This window comes from Vicia villosa, linkage group LG3 (assembly GCF_029867415.1).
Source record: "Vicia villosa cultivar HV-30 ecotype Madison, WI linkage group LG3, Vvil1.0, whole genome shotgun sequence".
Classification (NCBI taxonomy): domain Eukaryota; kingdom Viridiplantae; phylum Streptophyta; class Magnoliopsida; order Fabales; family Fabaceae; genus Vicia; species Vicia villosa.
This window is the reverse complement of record NC_081182.1, coordinates 180,206,724-180,216,057: the sequence shown is the minus strand read 5'-3', so window position 1 is coordinate 180,216,057 and position 9,334 is coordinate 180,206,724. Positions and strand designations below refer to the sequence as shown.

Here is a 9,334-nt window from a genome sequence, read left to right as displayed (position 1 = left end):
CCCCGGTTTTGGTTATGTACCCCCTAATCCCGAAGCCTTGTAATAGCGTAGGATATTTACTTTCCGCAATTTATTTTCTGCCTTTAATTTCCGTAATATTAATTGTTGTGGTTAGTAATCTTAGGGAGTGCAAGCCTTGAACTGAATTAGCATCACTAAATTATAAGATAAACATAATTGAATTAAACCACATGATTGTGTCACACACACACACCTTTAATGTAACCCCTCTTGTTGCCTATTGCCTTATTATTTGCTGCCGTGTTGCCTTTTTATTATTATCGTAAAATAGTCAAGTCCCTTCGAGCGTAGGGACTCCTTAGCCTGTCGCCTTCGATAAAATCATCATAGTCCCTTGACATAAAGATCATAGTCCCTTCGAGTTGCCTACGATAAATATGATCTCGTCCCTCGATGTTGCCTCGGTAAATGATGATCGTCCCTTTGAATGCTAAGGAGTCTTTACATGTTGCCTAACTGACTATTATATCCTTCCCTTAGACTACCTGCCCCCTTTATGGTAGGGACAGTCTTGTGGCGAATGATTATTCTCGATGACCCGTACATCCAATTGAAAGACTTCCTGCCTTCTCATGGTATGGATAGACCCTTTTGCCCGAAAAGCTAAAAGAACAATTTTTCTAACTTAGGTTAGTTGCTACTAATTGCTTGCTCTAAAATTCAAATTACATTTCACACCTCTTTTTAAAATCAAATTCAAAAAGACTACGCTTATTTACAAGCTAAAGTTCTTCTTCAAAGGTTTTCCTATTCACACCATACTTCTCAAACAATTCAAACATTTTGAAAACTAGTGAGCTAAGCAATTAAGAGCTCGTGGATAACCACGGATGCAAAGGGTGCCTTAAACCTTCCCTTTGTAAAATTTACCCCCCGAACTCAAAATCTTTTTAAAGGTCTTTTTCTGTTCTTTTAGCCTTTCTATAAATTGGATAAAATAAAAGTCGGTGGCGACTCTTGCTTAACCGCGACATTTCGAAAAAGTCAGTTCACCATATTACAGAACTGGCGACTCTGCTGGGGAAGCTTTCGAATAAAAGAGGGGTTACCTTAAAAGTTTAGGATTCACTTAAATGTTTTCTATTGTTTGCTTTGCTTGCTTTATTTTTTCAGGGCTGTTTTGTAAATTAAATGAAGGACGAATCCTATTCCCGGATTCAAGAACACTTAAGTTAGGAGCGGCATAGTCATGGAGACCTCCCTTGTGCATACTTGGGATTGGTCAAAATGAAGTTCGCACTTGAGTTAGGCCTCCACTGGTTATTGTGTACCTCTTTTGCATGAGAGAGGTTTACGCATGTATCTTTGGGTGCGTCGTAGCTCAAGGACCTTTAGTCACCTTTAACCCATCCTAACTTTTAGGAACGTAGTGGGAGGGCTATTCTTGGTGCATGCCAAGTTATGGTCGCGACCCGATACTACAGCTCAGATAGGTTTCTTCCTAAAGTATCATTGCGTGGTAAGCATGTACCATGTTCGAGGGTGCCTTAGAGGGGGCTGACAATTTTGAGTAACTTGGTAGAACCCGTTGCTGATATCATCTTTATCCTTAGAAATACCTTTGGGAAGGGTATCTCACATGATTTAAACTCCATGCAAGCCAAGCATAAGGAAAGTGCGTGACTTGTGTGACTTGTTTGTGTTTGCTACTAACGTTGGTTTCCTCGCAGGTTTTGTTAAAAGGACTTGTTTGCCCTTACTATCTCACGCCATGCCTAATGAACTCCATGTGCATAACCTCGTGACATCTTGACATCATAAGCATAACATGATTTAACTAACCCTTTCAAGGATCCTAGGGATTTAGGGCGCATAATTTCAGGGACTACTGTCAAGGACTGATTTCCTAATCAATGGGCAAGAGGATTTATTTTCCTCTAGCCACATACCTTCCGATTCAAAGGTTTAGTACCTAACAAGGGGCAAGAGGATTTACTTTCCTCTGGCCATGTATCTTCAAATTCAGAAGTATCCCGAATCAGAGGCGATGACCCACCCGACATGGTGAGCTTGATTCTCAAAGAAGGACATTTAAGGGCAAAGACCAATATTCTTCAGACGAAGCGGTGACCAGTCATTTCCTAATGTTGCAAACTAAATTTCCTAACGATCCTTGAAAATATTGCATCTACATTCATAAACATTGCATAACAGGTTTCCGCAATAGGCTTCCCATTCTCTCTCGTTGTTTATTTCAGCGTAAATGGATCTCAAGCAATCAGTCAAAAATATTCAGTCTCAGAATATCCGGTTCCAAGTTTTGATTCTGAACTTAGCAAGGGGCAAGACGATTTGAAAAACCTTGTTAACCCATAAGAAAAAGGACCAGCATACGCGGAAAATTTTATTCCATGGCACATGCCGCTGTCTCAAGTTCTACAACAATGGCTCAATCGGAGCTTGATAACTCTATTGCCTCCGTATTCAGTTTCTGCCAATCCTGCTCCTGGGTACAAATACAATGCAAGATGTGCTTATCATTCGAACAGTACTAGCCATGATACCGAAGATTGTGGACCATTGGAGCATGGGATTCTAGACTTAATTGATGACAAAATCATTGACTTCAAGATGTTTTCACTCACCTGACTTGCAATTGCTCAAGACAGTGCAAGCTCACTCTTCTCCTAAGCACAAGATCCAAATTAGGGTTTCTGATTTAACCAAAGAATTTAAACTTCTGATACCTCAAGTGCATTACACATGGTCTCTCATATGATTCAAAGTATCCTCATGACAAGTTTCAAGCCCTGATTCAAAAGACTGCTCACTCAATGGCCCAAACAATCAAAAATCGACTATTTGACCTAAAAGTCAAACTATGGTCGAAACACAGTCAAAGCTCCTGGTTTTTTTGGTCAACTCCAACATTTTAATGTTAGATTCATCATTTGATCAAAGGTTGATCATGATTCATCAAGGAGAGCTCAGAAATCAACAAAAGTACAAGTTACTAAATTAGGGTTTCTAAGTAAAAGTCAACCTAACTTTGACTAATCATATCTCTCTCATACTTTATCAGAAATTCCCCAACCAAAGCTCATTCTCAAGGAAACTCAATTCTCTACAACTTTGATGTTGGGCCCAAGGCCAAGAAATGCTTCCACATAAGAGATATGAGCCAAAACATTACAGGTCATTCTAAAGGATCGCAAAAAGTCATTTTTTTCTCAAAGCTCATAACTTTAACATGGTAAACTCAATTGAGATGAAACCAAAAGGAGGTTATAAAGTACACCTTGGGCTTTCCAAAAAGTCCTAGATCATCTCCATATGATAAAAATTGAAGGAGATACGAGGCTTAGAAGTTGGTCGATTCTCAAGAAAAACACAAAACCCTAATTGCAAAATTTGGTGTTTTTGGACTAATGGGCCTAACTCTTGGATTCTAAACCTGACCATGGGCCGTTGAAATACATTTTAATTAATTATTTTATTCTTATAATATTTATTGTTTATTTATTTGAATTTTAATTCATTTAAGTGATAATAAAACATTATAAAATATAGAAAATTAATTTTAATCAAAAGATTTGATTCCCAATCAACCAAAAGGCCAAATATGGAGCAAATTTCGTGCAAGGCTTGATGGGAAAGAAATTGGTGCAAAAATAGAAAGATTTGGAGAAATTTTTAATCAAATATTCTCATATTTTTCAAGTGACCAATATGATGGATTCCTTCCAAAATTAGGAACCCTAATATATTCCTATATATAGTGACACAAACATTGCAGCCTGAGGATGAAAAATAAGGGAGAAAACTAGGGTTTCAACAAAAGAAAATATCCAAGAACAAGGCAAACTCGTAGCATTCTTCTCAGCAAGTATCAAAGCATTCCACACGTCCCAATCCACCCCTAAGGTATCAAAGGGTAACTATTGATCATAAGACGTGTCTAAAACACCCTTAAACGCGTGCTTCACATTCTTGATGATCTTTATATTAACATTTTCGTTTTGATAGTTTTATGATGTTTTAATACAAACTATTGCTACTAACATGTTCCTAATGATGATTAGAAGAGAATAGAACCATTAGACTGAAGCTTCGAAGCCTGTAACGTAAATCACCATTGTTAGGGCATGGAGTCCTTGGGCTTTCATTTTCATACATGCGCGAGGTTTCAGACCAAAACGACCCCTCCATTGAGTTCGTAGGGGTCCATTTAGTAGAACTGGGCATTTGTTTTCTTTGTTTAACGTTATTTGATGCAGGTTTGAGATCGAGATATTTTGTTGCGGAAAAATGCGTAATAGAATCCGCAAGTAATCCCAGGAGATTTTGCAATGAAGCATTGGCAGAGACGATGAACAGTGGAGGCTAACCCTTTGACCACGCGTGGCGCAGGCCATTTGCCTGGTCAACGTCAGCGTGTTCTCTCTCTTATTCTGATAGGCTCACTCCAAGTATTCTGGGGCCCACGTGTGTTTGTTCTTTGACTTTACCATTCCCTGTCAGTTTTCCTTTTTGTTTTTATTGAAGCATTCAACTGACACGAATTGCAGGCAGCCCAGTTGGTAAGGCATTGAGACCAAAGGTTTGGCTGTGTGAGTGCGTGAGTTCGAACCACGCCTCTGAAAGGTTTTTTTTTTCAAATTAATTTTGTGGTGTCATCTCTACAAGATCCAGCACACTAGGCTGACGAAAGTTACGGTACACCCTTCTATCAAGGCCTTTGGATCATCCTGAAGACAGATCCAACGCTCCCAGGCTCGCGAGTATATCATAGACCCTCAAAGGTCTACCACACGTGATCCAGCACCCCAAGTTTGTTTTATTTTGCTTCTTCCAGCTTTTTGTTTTTTTATTTTGTTTTCTTGTTTTCTTTTAATTTAATTTTTATTTCATCGTTAGTTAATTCTACCTACTTTAAATTTGGATTAGTATTAGACCATTAAAAAATCATAGAATTTAATTATTTTAATTTTTAGGATTTAATATTTAGATTTAATTACTAATTAGGATTTTGATTAATTTAATTAGGTTAGATAATTAATTTTAGAATATATAATTAGATAAAAAAATTTAGGTTAATTAACTGTAGATTAATTTTAGGATAAACGATTTAATAATTTAGACTTAATTTTAGGTTTTCATATTTAGCCTTTCTAATCAAAACCAAAACCATGAGACTATCAGTAATGCAAGGATTGTCTATAAACTGTAAGGCTTAGGTCTTCCCCTTTGGTTTTTACCCTTAGGTTTCTTTTTTAGCCATTAACCTTTAAGGTATAGGTTTGTCTTTGGTAATCAAATTGAATTTTCTTAAAGCGCGAATCTCTCCTCATCCCACACTCTATGATTGTCGCGTGCCTTTATTTTACCTTTGCATTTACTTATTCATGACATTTATTTAATTATTTAATTTCCGCCATTTAAATTTTGCCTTTATGCAATCCTGCCTTCATTTTTTATCTATTTATTTATTTAATTTTGTTATTTAATTTCTAGAAGGTGTATAGGTCGCTTATTATTTTTGATGTAATGTAATAGTAATTAGGGCCTTTATACTTTCCTCGCATTTACTCTTCGCATCCCCCGGTTTTGGTTATGTACCCCCTAATCCCGAAGCCTTGTAATAGCGTAGGATATTTACTTTCCGCAATTTATTTTCTGCCTTTAATTTCCGTAATATTAATTGTGTGGTTAGTAATCTTAGGGAGTGCAAGCCTTGAACTGAATTAGCAGCACTAAATTATAAGATAAACATAATTGAATTAAACCACATTGTCGCTACCGCGAAAAAATGGAATCAGAGTCGCCACTAATATATTCATCCCATCGCGGGAAAGGAATATCAGAAACCTAACTCACAACAAGAACAAAGGTCTTTCGACCAGAGAACAGGGCACGGGAGTCGGTTACGCAAGGGGAAGGTGCTAGCACCCCTCACGCCCATCGTACTCGATGGTATCCACCTACGTTTGTTTCTATCTAAAGGGTGTATCTATGTCTAAACCTAAATGCAAATGCATGCAAAAGAAATACGGGGAAAAGAAGGAATTATTTACAAGTGTGCTCGCTTAGGCCCCGCGACCCAATGCCTACGTATCCCTTTCAGGAATCAGAACGACCGTAGTTCGGCTCCATAGTTTCCATTTGTTTTGTGTTTTTTAGTTGAACAGAGGTTAAGGTCACAATCCACGATGCTCGACCTTTGGAGACTTATACGCCTAATTTTGGAAAGGACTTAACTTGTTCTTAAGCGCCTAACAAGGCAAAAGAATGAACTTGGGTTTGTGTTTTTTATGTAACTACATGATGAACAAAATCCAATACAAGGTTTCGCACCACTTCATCACTTTGTTTTAATTCGAGCCTTTATTAGATGTTTTAAGTGTTTTTGGTTGGGTATTTTTTAAGGGAATTTACTTTGCGATTAGAATCACATAAAATGTATAATGATCGAGAAGCAGATTAGGGAATGAATCCCACTCACTTCTATCCCATTATATAATGTTCGAGAAACAGATTAGGGAATGTATCCCACTCATTTCTCTCCCATTAATTAATGTTTGAGAAACAGATTAGGGAATGAATCCCACTCATTTCTCTCCCATTAAATAGTGACCCAGAAACAGATTAGGGAATGAATCCCACTCATTTCTATGCCACTAAGTGATTGAGAAACAGATTAGGGAATGAATCCCACTCATTTCTCTATCACTTTCTTAATGTGATCCGTATCTTTATTTGTTAATGTTTTAAAGTTGAAAAGAAAAAAGAATGAAAAAGGGAGACTAACCTATTTCTCTAACCTAAGTGTTATCCTAATTCTAATTCTAAAGTTAACATGGTGACTAAATTCTAAAAGGAATGTTAAAATGGTATTAACAAAATAGGCCAAAATTATGGCCAAAAACTAAGCAACAAAATCAAACAACAATTACACAAAAATGACATGGAAATGGTGCAAAAACAATTCAATCATTAGTACAAAGTTAACCTAAAAAATATTACTATTTTTATGAGTTTTTCAAATGTAAAGGGAACTCTAATTCAAGCCTAAATTGTACTAAAAAAAACCCAAATTCTAATAAGACTAAACTAGTATTTTTATGGGTTTTTCAATGTCAACAATCACCTAAAATTCTAACAAAATTTTAATGATTTTATTGCATTCTCATTACCTAAAAATCTAACCAAAATGTGATTTTTATAAGTTTTCTATTATCTAAAAAAAAACTAAGTAAAAAAACCTAAAACCTATCAATTAAGTGTGAAACAGGGGGTGTTAATCAGAAATGGTGGTGTTGGCATAGTAACAGGGCGCAGGGCCTGATCGATGGCCCAAGACATTTTGTTTCAGATTATTGGCCAAAAAACGGGTTGCAATGGGCCAAAAGAGAGGTGCATGGATGAAATTCGGTGGCCCAGATTAGTCCAATTGTCTTAATTTTCAGATTCATGATTCAGATATTTCATCAGAATTTTATTCAGTTTCAAACAATATTAATCACTACTTGAATTATAATTAATACTCAGACTTTAGTACACTAATCATTCACATTAAACCCTAATTATATCTCAATTAAATTCTAATTAATTCAATTAAAAAACTATAGGATAAAATTATATTATATAGAAAGGGGCTTAGGGTTACCTTAGTTGTGCCCATTGAACTGCATCGCACCTCTCTTCCTCACAAGGGCAACACGGCGGCAACGGCGACACGCTCCGATCAACACTCGAACACCGCCGTCGCTAATCCTCACGAATGAACACAACGCGCTCATCCCAGCCTCCTCTCTCAATCGTTCTCCAAACCCCTTGTCGAAGCTGATTTCACTCTGTTCGCCTCTCCGAATCATCTCCTCATAGTTTCACGATAATCTCCCTCTGAGTCAAATCAGTCTTAATTCTCTCCTCTCTCTTGACTCGAGCCTCCGCCTCAACTCGTTTTAATCATCACTCAAATCGGATTTGACCGCAACCAGAATAGACAAGAATCAAAGCACGGAGTCGTGGCTTATCAACCAGAGACAAGTCCATGCCTCTTCGAATTGATTGAAGATGGAGAACAGAAATCCGCGAAATTGCCTCAAGAATTTACGTAAGTTTCCTCTTCGTTCCTTTTCGTGTGCGAGATTTGGTGCGAGCGTTGTTGTTGCGCGTGAATGATGATTGTTCTGTGAACAGGTGAAGAAACAGATGAACGATTCTGAGTCTTTCTTGTGATTTTCTTGTTCTTCGCAGATTTTAGAGAGTGGAGAAGATTGAAGATTGTTGACTCGAAGTGTGTGATTGAAGACGATGAAGGAAATTGAAGAGTGGAGTTGAGAATGATTTTTCTGTTGAATTGCGAATTGCTGAAGGTTCGGTGAGTTCCACCTCTTTTATTTTCTATTACGCAAATTCTTTCAGTTTCTTCTCTTTTCCAATGGTGAATTGAACAGAGGGTTTCACAGGTTAATTTTCTGGTTTCTTTGATTTCTGTTGAAGTTGTGAAGGAGATTGAAGCTATGGTGGTTATGGAGAGAGTGATAAGGTGTAGACGATGAAGATAGAAAGATGAAGATTCAGTTGAATGATGGTGAAGAAGAGAGGATGAAGGTTGGGATGAAGGTGATGAAATGGAAGAGAAGGCTCAGAGAGAGATGAGGAATCGTGAAGGAATCAGAAGATGGTGAGAATCCCCCCAATCTGAGAAGTGCAGATGAATATATATGGGGAGAGTTGATTGAAGATCTTGTTATCAATTGAAAGGTTAGTTGCAGTTTTGTTTTTGAATTCTGTTAGGTTAGTTTTGAATGGAAACTGAATTCTGTTATGGCAGTTACAAGGGGTTTTGACAGTTATGGATTAGTAGTGAAATAAGTTAGAATGTTAGTTACAGTTAGGGAACTGTTAGTTAGATTTTGGTATGGCTGAATGTGTGTTTGGATGGTAGTTAAAGTTAACTGAAACTGGTTTAGGGAATTGGTTAGGATTAGTTAAGACCAAAATAAATGGATGGCGGTTTGGTTTAGGGACTGTACGCAGGGCTGAATCGTTAGAAATGCTAGTGTGGGTTAAGTGGGAATGGTATGTGTTTGGACTGTATGCTGATTTTGTTTATTGGTTGAATGTTAACTGGTTTTTATGTATTATGCAGGGCCGCATGGAGATGCACTGGATGCTTATTGATGGCTACACGATACAGGTGGTGGGGGTCTCAAAGATGAAGAGAAAATGAAGACTAACATAGGGAGTAGATTTAGGACAATTTTTGTAATGCTTATCTCTATGTAAATGGATAGATTTATTGTTATACTTTTGTAGTGAATTGGATATTTGGATGAATGGGATTTTGTAAAGGGATTTCTTTTTG

General features: G+C 37.2%; 1 long non-coding RNA gene across 1 annotated transcript; it reads left to right on the top strand.

The window, feature by feature from the left end:
* The first annotated feature begins 7,646 nt into the window (after nt 1-7,646).
* LOC131656966 (uncharacterized) lies at nt 7,647-9,334 on the top strand. The gene is made up of 4 exons (XR_009300400.1): nt 7,647-8,077; nt 8,221-8,344; nt 8,433-8,730; nt 9,119-9,334. It is a non-coding gene; the product is annotated as an uncharacterized LOC131656966 (long non-coding RNA).